Below are 9,201 nucleotides of genomic sequence, written 5' to 3' on the forward strand. Positions count from 1 at the left end.
TCTTACTCGTATTCTCGTATCTGTGTATCCGTATCTATGGTATTCTCTATTATGTACATTTGGCTGCCTTACTGCCTACTTGCTTGCTTACATTGCTTAGGTCTTTGGACATGGGCCTGGTTCTGGTTTCATTAAAATAAAACACCATCTTAAACGATATTAGAGAGAGGAAAGAAGCCGAAAAGAGTTGATGACAAATTGCGGGTTTGAGGTAAATCTAAGAAATTGTTTTCTATGGTTCCGTGTGGGTATTTGGTACTTTTGGTACACTGGCACTCTGGATATACCTACTGTTTATTGTTTTTCTTATTTTTTTTTTTTGTGTGTTTGTTTTTTTTTTTATTATTATTATTTTTATGGTAGAATATTACCTCTGAAAGATGCTAGGCTAGATGGCAACAAAAGTACAATGTACCACAATAAGAAGAAGAAGAAGTAGAGATATCGCGCTTTCCCCAGTTAAAGTCGATGAGAAACGGATAATAATAAAAAAAAAAAAAATAACCATGCTGACCAGCAGACCCAAAGGGGACATGGACCGAATTAATGTTACTTTGATTTGATATGTCTTTGTCGGAGAGCGGAGCATTTTGTGAGCTATCCTGTGCAATTATATGTGCTGGCTGTTAAATTATTTGCCGCTGATGAAAACCAAATTGGAAATGAGAAAGATAATTCTTCTTCTTTTTATTGGTTGAACTAACCACTCGATGAAATTTATAATTAAAAATCAATTTTACGGGTGAAAAGATTAATATAGAAAGATTGAATGAAGGAGAAATAAAGCAAAGGAAAAGAATAGGCTAACAAGGTTACGTGATCTTTTTGTCGTTTTACCAATATACATACATATATTTTTTTTAATGGAAAGGAAACTTTGTAGCAGAAGAGATGCAAATTCCATACAAAGGTTGTAAAGTAGTAGCTAATAAAATGAAGTAAAATATTCGGCAAAAGTGAAGCAGATTAGAAGTAAGTGAAGTAGACTGATTTTTTTTCCGAATTGTTAGATATGCCCTCTTCCAACCTCTTCCAGGTAATGAAAAATCGAATTATTTCAATTTTTTTTTATTGGAAAAAGAACCTTTAAAGGAGTAATAAAATTGGTTTAAGTAGTAGATAGTTGCGGATGTTAATAAAAATCAAAATTAGGTAGATTGTTTGAATGTTTGGTGATCAAAAACGAATATCATGAAAGAAATCGGCTAAAAAATCTAGGAGTTAGTTGATGGCCCGATGAAAATAAAATGGTTTTACTGGGTTTCTAAAGGGGTTTAAAATTTTCAACGTTAACATAGGTATTCTGTGAAAAATTGCTTATTACGATAGCTTGAAATATTTTATCATTCAAAAGCGCACATAATTTTTAAATAGTTTGGGAGAAATAAAACCAGTAAATTAATATTAAAAAAGTATTCACAATATATTATTACCCTTTAAGGCCTTTTGAAACAGTTTGTACATTGTTTTATTTTGTTTTAGTTACCTACCTTAGGTTTGAGTTAATTTTAATTAAAAATAAATTGCACGACTGGGGTCGCACGTACTTGCTCTTATGCTTAAAGTAACTATAATGTTAAAGCTTTTTATTCAAGAAATTTAAAATTTGATATTTTGAAGAAATTTCATAAGTAGTATAAAAAAATTAAATCTGTTTTTATAATTAATTAAACTCCGTTTTAAATTATCTTAAAACAAAAAACAAATATGCCATTTTATTTCTTGTATAAAAAGGTATTTTTAGAAAAAAATTTTCGAAAATTGTAGGAGCCGTTTTTTAAAAAAATAATTTTTTATGTATAAAAATTTTTTAACATTTTTCAAAAAAAAAGTTGGGATGCCATTTTGAAGAAATAATTAATTTACACATTAAAACTAAATTTCATTAATCCGTTTTCAAAAAATTGATTTTTCAAAAAAAAATTTTGAAATATTTTTTAAAAATCCAAAAATGCGTTTTTTGAAAATTTTCTAAATTTTTAATATTATCTTTACTTACACACGTTTGTATAAAATCATTTCATTTAAATCGGGTTAATGTTGTACGAGATATTCAGAAATGAAAAAACTCGTTCTATGACAGGTACCGTTAATAACGGTACAAAATATATTTTTTTTATTTAAAAAGTTGGCTCTTATGTGTAGTACTACACACAAAAATTTTAATCAAAATCGTTAGAGCCGTTTTTGAAAAAAATTAACTTTTCTATTTCCGTTATATGGCAGGTACCGTTAGTTTTGGTCATAAAAAAAATATTTCAATTTCCCCTCTAGGGAATCACCAAAAACTGCTAACTACCAAGTTTGAAAAAAATCACTTCACTCGTTTAGGCTGCAGCTCCAGATAGAGACAGACACACAGACAGACAGACAGACAGACAGACAGACAGACAGACAGACAGACAGAATTGCCGGACCCACTTTTTTGGCATTCTCTATCATCGTAATGTCATGTAAAATTGTTATCTCGAGTTCGATTTTTTTTACGAATCCTAAACTTGCCCTATAGTACCTATATCGCAAGTAAAATTAACTTGAAGTGGAAATTTTCAAATTAAAGAAGAAATAAAGAATTTGGTTGTAGTGTGAAGAAGGGTACAAATTTTAAAAAAATTGAAAAATGAATTAAATCTACTTCCTTCAAAGTTCTATCCCTGCTGCTCAAAACCCGAAAAATTTTTATTTTTTTAATTGAAAGTTAGTTAGTTTTTGACCAGCTTCAGCTTTTTCATCAAATGTGAAGATTTTAAATTACGAAAATTATTTAGAAAAATTTAACATGCCATTTTTTGAGCTTAAAATTTTTTAAACATAATTATGCTATTAGTGATTTTCAAGATGGATCTCTGTGAAATACTAAAGTTTAAATAGCCCTGTTTTATTGATAACTCAGTAAAATTAATTTTGCATTGTACAAACAATTGCTACTGATCAATAAAAGTATTCCACAATCACAGAGAAAATTTGTTTCTAAATTTAAATATTTTTTACCCTTAAAGAAATTCAATCTTTTGTTATTGTTAACAATACAAAGTGTAAAATGTTTACTGATCTAATTACTGAGTTACCAATAAAACACGGTTAAAATTATTAGTTTATTACAATTAATCACCAATTCATCAACTGTTCAGGAATATCGTCTTTATTATAATTTCATATACAATATACAAACATACCTACATGTTCAAAAAAGTACGTATACACCATGGTGTACATTTTAAATAAAATACGATTTTGTGGTCAATGATCCCAATACATTTAATACATAACGTTTTTGAATATTTGAACAAAAAATTGTATTTCAAATGTACACTGTGGTGTATACGTACTAAAAAAATTAGCATTGAATTATGATGAAGGTCATTTTGGCCAATACTATTGCATTTTATACATAGACAATCCAAATGAGATTATAGAAAAGAACAAACAGACACAAAATCCTGGAAAATGTACGGTTGGATCCGATTTATAGCTTGGTGGAGTCATAAGACTACTTTTTTTTAGTTTTTATTTTTCAAACCTCTTTATGCGTGTTATTAAAGTCAACGGTATTTGCTATACGCCCATGATTAATGACTATTAAGTTTCAAAATTGAATAGGAAGAATGTAGCTCCAGTAGGATAACGCTAAGTGCCATCAAGCCGTGAGAACATGATTTTGCTTAATGGAGCTCTAAATTGGCCTTCAAGATCTTGTGAATTGACACTTCTTGATTTATGAAAGCATATTCTTTGGGCATACATACAGTTGTTTCTAATGCACTCACAAACAAAATTCAAAAAACCATAATAAAACATACAAAATTTTGTTTACAATCTTAACCGGAATTCTATTGGTATAAAATTAATTTGTTCAATTGGAATCCAATTCTTAGTCATTTTAAAGTTTTACATCTGTTTGTCATGCAATCCTACATAGTAAACATAATTTTACTGAACAAAAATTGAAACATGAAAAGTAGGTTCATGCTCCAATCACCAACAAATAGATACTTTATAGAGAGATGCAACGAGAGCACTCTATGCGCGGCCTACAAGCGAATATCTGCACACAAATTATAATGTACGCGTACAGATTCGCTAAAGTCGCAATATTGCTGCAACTCGTGAAGGCCAATTCTCAACTCAACCTTAAGATAAATGATTATAGATAGGTTAGTTGGCTGGCCGTCTGACGCTGAGTGCCAGCATATTGTTGTGTCTGTTTGACATTTGCGTTCGAAAGTCTAGCTCGCTGCAAGCTGACGGGTTGTGAAAAGAAAATTTCTTCTTTTCGATTGTTTTGTCTTACATTTTATTCTTGTAAGCTGGTTTAATTTATTTGCATTCTTTGGAACTATGGCACAATATATCTAATCTAGTCTAGATGAATAAATAAAAAGAAAAACAATTTCCAATCGAAAAAAAAGTGTAAAATTTTGCATTCCATTACCATCAGTACGTGTTTGACGAACTGACTTACTGACTGACTCCGCTCCTTGAATAGGCCTAGAATTAATGCAAATTAAGTGCATTAATATTTAGTTTCGGCTTCGGTAAAAATTGTTAACAATTCTTTTTTTTTGTTTTTAGTTTTCTATTTTTTTTTTATTATCACAACAAACAGTTAAATAGAAACAATTTGTTTCGTCTAGAAAATAAACTTTCTTTGGGAGAAATTTTCTTTGTTGATGTACAAAAAGGCGGCTTTTGTTGTGAAGGCAGGTACCGTTTTACTGTTAACCGGTACTATCTGCATAAAGTCGCAAGTATAGTCAAGTAAAGCCAATTCCCAAAACCAGGAATAGTATAGTGTGCAGCCTGTATATAATACATTTAGATGTAGGTACATTTTTATGCTGCACGACGTAAACTATATGACTATGACTACGATGCCGCCAACCAAGCTAGAGAAGGCTAAGATGTTTCGCATTAGAATGAGTAATTAAACTTTTTATTCTCTTATTTTAACGCTAACATCGCGGTGTATCTTTTGGTTCGTCTTTCTATCTGTAGTAGGTAATAATATTTTTTTTTCTAGGTCAAAAAGAAGTTAATTAGACAAAGCGGCGAGTGGATATTATAATATGCTGCAACACAGTCAATATACCGTGAAGATTCAGTAAAAACAAAAAATGGAAAGTGTTTTTATGAAAAAATACAATTTTGTTTAAGATTCAATTTTAAGTTTGAATGAAATACAAAAGTAAATACACATTTATGCTGATTAGATTCAATTTTCTTTGATATGTAAATAAATTAATTTAATTTAACTACCTAAAACGTTTATATGTATACTAGTTTACAAAACAAACAAAGATTTATGTAAATAAAAAGTATTGAGAGCGTGGTCGTACAAAAAACTTATAATGAATGAAATATGCATATAGTTTTTTAAAACTTGTATAGTTTATTATTCCCAATGCACTTTTCTGAATCAATTCAAATTTTATTTACATAATCTAAAAGACATATCAATGAATGAATGGTATTCAATAAAGAAAAAGAATGCGATGACAGTAATCAGTGATCATGTGTGGAGTTTGATAAAAAAAAATTATGTGGGCTTTAGGTGATAGGTCAGAATCAATTTGAGTGTTATGGTTGAAACTGCGTTTTTGTTGTTGTGTAAATAAATGAATAATGTAGAAAAAAATTTGTATTAATGAACGAGTAATGCAAGCAATTAAAGCAGGTCAATAGAACTATGTGAACAAGTCCATTTTGTCTGTTGAATTCTATTTACGATTTGTGGATTTTAAAGCTGACGGCAGATTTCTTGCGTCAGAGGTAATCCATATTACAATATATTTCAATATTTAAGAGTTTAAAAACGCACTTTTTAAATCGAATTTTATCTGAAATCTGAAACAGATATGTATACCCGTTTTATCGCCCAAAAAAAATTATTTTAATAATGTAGGTAGGTATGTACAAACATTTTTTCAAAGAAATTGGAAATTGAAATTAATTTTATTTCAAAATTTTAATTGTTAGCATAAATAATGGTTTGTATTGCTAAAGCCTACATACTACCTAAATTTTGACATATGTTACTAAACCTAAATTTAAAAATAATGGCGCAAAATTTTAAACTAGTATTAAGTAATATCTTTGCTGCCGCGTACAAAGGGGTTAAGTCATAAATGATAGTTTGCCAGAAAATGCGATTGAAGCTGAATCAATGAATTTTTGAGCATTGATTCTCTTATTTTTATAGGAAAGAGTATCTCTTAATTTATGTTTTTGATACAAACTAAAAGAGAAAAAAGAGCTTATTCTTATTTTATCAAAACCCGAAAAGTGCAATTTTATGACTTAACCCCTTTGTAACCGGCGGCAAAGATATGTGCCAATGATTATTAAAATGGACTAAGTCACTTTTTGCATTGGTTCAAGAAAAACTTACTTAATAATTTTCTTATAACGATTTAATTGTATTTCTTTTTTGAAATCACTAAAGTAGCAATAAAGAAATTTATTTACTGCAATTTCGCTTTCGAATAAACTTTTCCGCTTAAATAATAATTATTTTTATACTATAGATTTGATCGTTTTTTTAGGAGTGACTTAGTTAACTTTCATAATTAAGGGCACATATGTTAAAGCCATTTTAGGAAGTTACTAAGTTAAAAAGAAGAATTTTGTTTTATCCCAGATGCCATAGATGGACATATTATGTGTCCTAAAAAAATTTGAAAATTTCAAAAGATTGTATTTATTTACAAAATTTGATCAGTGAATATTACTAAAGTTCGACAACATAGTTTTTTTTTTTAGTTTGAACTGCATACCTTTTGTATCTATGTGAGCTAAAATTTAGTGCGATCAGCGTATGTTCTAGGCTTAACAGTGTTAATCATGAAAACGAAATTGAATTACCTATTGATTTACCTATAAAAAGAATTATATCAGGAGACAGCCAGTGTTTCATAAAATAATATTTTAATTTTCTCACATCATCAAGAAAACAAATATTTTTTTTTTCCATCTAACGCAATGGTTTGTGAACTTAACAGAATTAAACTAAAATCTAAGATTTCTAAATTGTTTTTAAAAATTTTAATTTGTGTTCTTTTTAAACCAATATACAGGATGTCCGGTAAAAAATGGATAAGCCTGAAATGGCTGATAGCTAAACTTATGACTGTATTAAAACCAAAAAGAAAAAATTTCTATCGCAACCAGAAAATATTAGCTTTTTTTCGTTCAGTGTATTTTAAATTTCATCATCTTACGTTTTTGTTCACCACAACCACGAATGAATGCATTTTATAAATTTCTTTTTTTCATAATTTTCTACAATAATTGACTAAAACCATGAGCATTTAAAAATGTTCATAGTTCCCAACTAACATTTCAGCTTCGGTTAAGGTATTACAAAAGCTAAATTTCAGCTTCTTTTAAACTTTAGTAAGGTTGTTGGGCATGGAAAAAGGAGAACGTTATACAAATTTGACCCTCTATAAGGATCTTAAACGAAGCTTTACCGAAGCTCTACCGAAGCTTTGAGATTTGACAGATAGCTTCGGAAGAGCTTGGAAGTGGTAGTCCACCACTCTACTCACTCGGCCATCCTAGTATATTCATTAATGAAATCAAAAACTTAATCAGTTCAAATAGCAAAAAAAATGTCCGAGCTAAAGTATTCAATGTCAAAACCTAGCTAGAGCTAGATTATTTAATATCAAAACCAAAAATCAAATACAAAACTTGGTCATTTCTGTTAAGCTTCTATAAATTCATTAAACAGGCTAATAAGAAAAACAAGCTTTCTTTGTTTAAGTTTCTTTAATAGTATTTAAACAACTTATTAGAAGTTGTTAAACAAGTCTGAACTTCTATAAGCAGTTAAATTCTGAAGCAAGCTTAATATAAGCTGTATACAAAGTAGAATCTGCGAGAAAAAAAAAAATATTTTATGAACAATTTTAAACACCTGTGGTATAAAAAACATCTATAGGAACGTAGGTGGCCAACCTTTTTAAAAATATGCGTGTTCAAAGGGGATTGCAGAATTGTAATTGTTTTTATCAAATTTAGAGTAACTAGGAAGTTATTGGTACCAAAGTGCAAAAAAGCCTATTAATTTAATAAATTATTTTAACTGTATAATCTTAAGTTTTTTTAAGTTTTTTTTTTAATGCATGGATTCCATCAGTTTTATTGATAAGTCATATTTTACCACTAAAAAAATATTATAACCGTTGAATACGGGCTTTAAAAAAGTACCTAATTTAACTTTTTTTTTAATTATGGAAAAAATTGAGACTATTTTTGGATTATTTGTTTGGGAGCTAAAGTTTAGTTCGATCTACTTACTAGGCGATAGGTTAGGTATCAATTTTGACGATTCGGTTAGCTATAGCTTGCATTAGATTAGTTTAGTGCTTGCTTTAGCAATTAAAGCAATTAAAGCTTAGCTCAAGGTAAGGGAAGATAATCCTAATATATTGCGCTTTTTTCGGAAGTTTCTTGGTTTCGAATCATCCCGAGCACATTTATCAGGAAGATATCATTCAGAAGATGAATGTTTTTAAACTAGCTGCACTTTTTGTCAGTGTTTTTTTTTAAGCCTAGTATGCAGATCGAGCTAAATTTTAGCTCTCATACAAATCGAACAAATTTAGCTGATTTTTCCATAATTTGTATGTAAAGCCTGGTACGCTGCTCGCGCTTAAATTTAGCTGAGATAAAATTCCCATACAAGTTATCGATAACTTGTATGGGATCCATTTTATCTCGGCTAAAAATTTTCGATAATTTGTATGGGAGCTAAAATTTAGCGTGAGCTGCGTACCAGGCTTTAAGCCTGGTACGCTGCTCACGCTAAAATTTAGCTGAGATAAAATTCCCATACAAGTTATCGATAACTTGTATGGGATCCATTTTATCTCGGCTAAAAATTTTCGATAATTTGTATGGGAGCTAAAATTTAGCGCGAGCAGCGTACCAGGCTTTAAGCTAAAATTTAGCTCCCATACAAACTTAGATAGGTACTAATTATCATTTTCTAATTTAATTTATTTATAATTTTGGAACATCATGCGGAAAAAACTAAATTTGATCAACTAAAATATGTCATCAGCTTTGGATTGTTACTAGAATTTGTAGATAACCTTGACGCTTCCACACAATTTATCGATAACTTTACAAAATTAATTTTGGTAGCACAAGTTTTAACCTTTAAAATATGGTTAAGCCCCTAAGTAATGAAAAAGC

This window comes from Episyrphus balteatus, chromosome 2 (genome assembly GCF_945859705.1).
Source record: "Episyrphus balteatus chromosome 2, idEpiBalt1.1, whole genome shotgun sequence".
In the NCBI taxonomy this organism is placed as follows: domain Eukaryota; kingdom Metazoa; phylum Arthropoda; class Insecta; order Diptera; family Syrphidae; genus Episyrphus; species Episyrphus balteatus.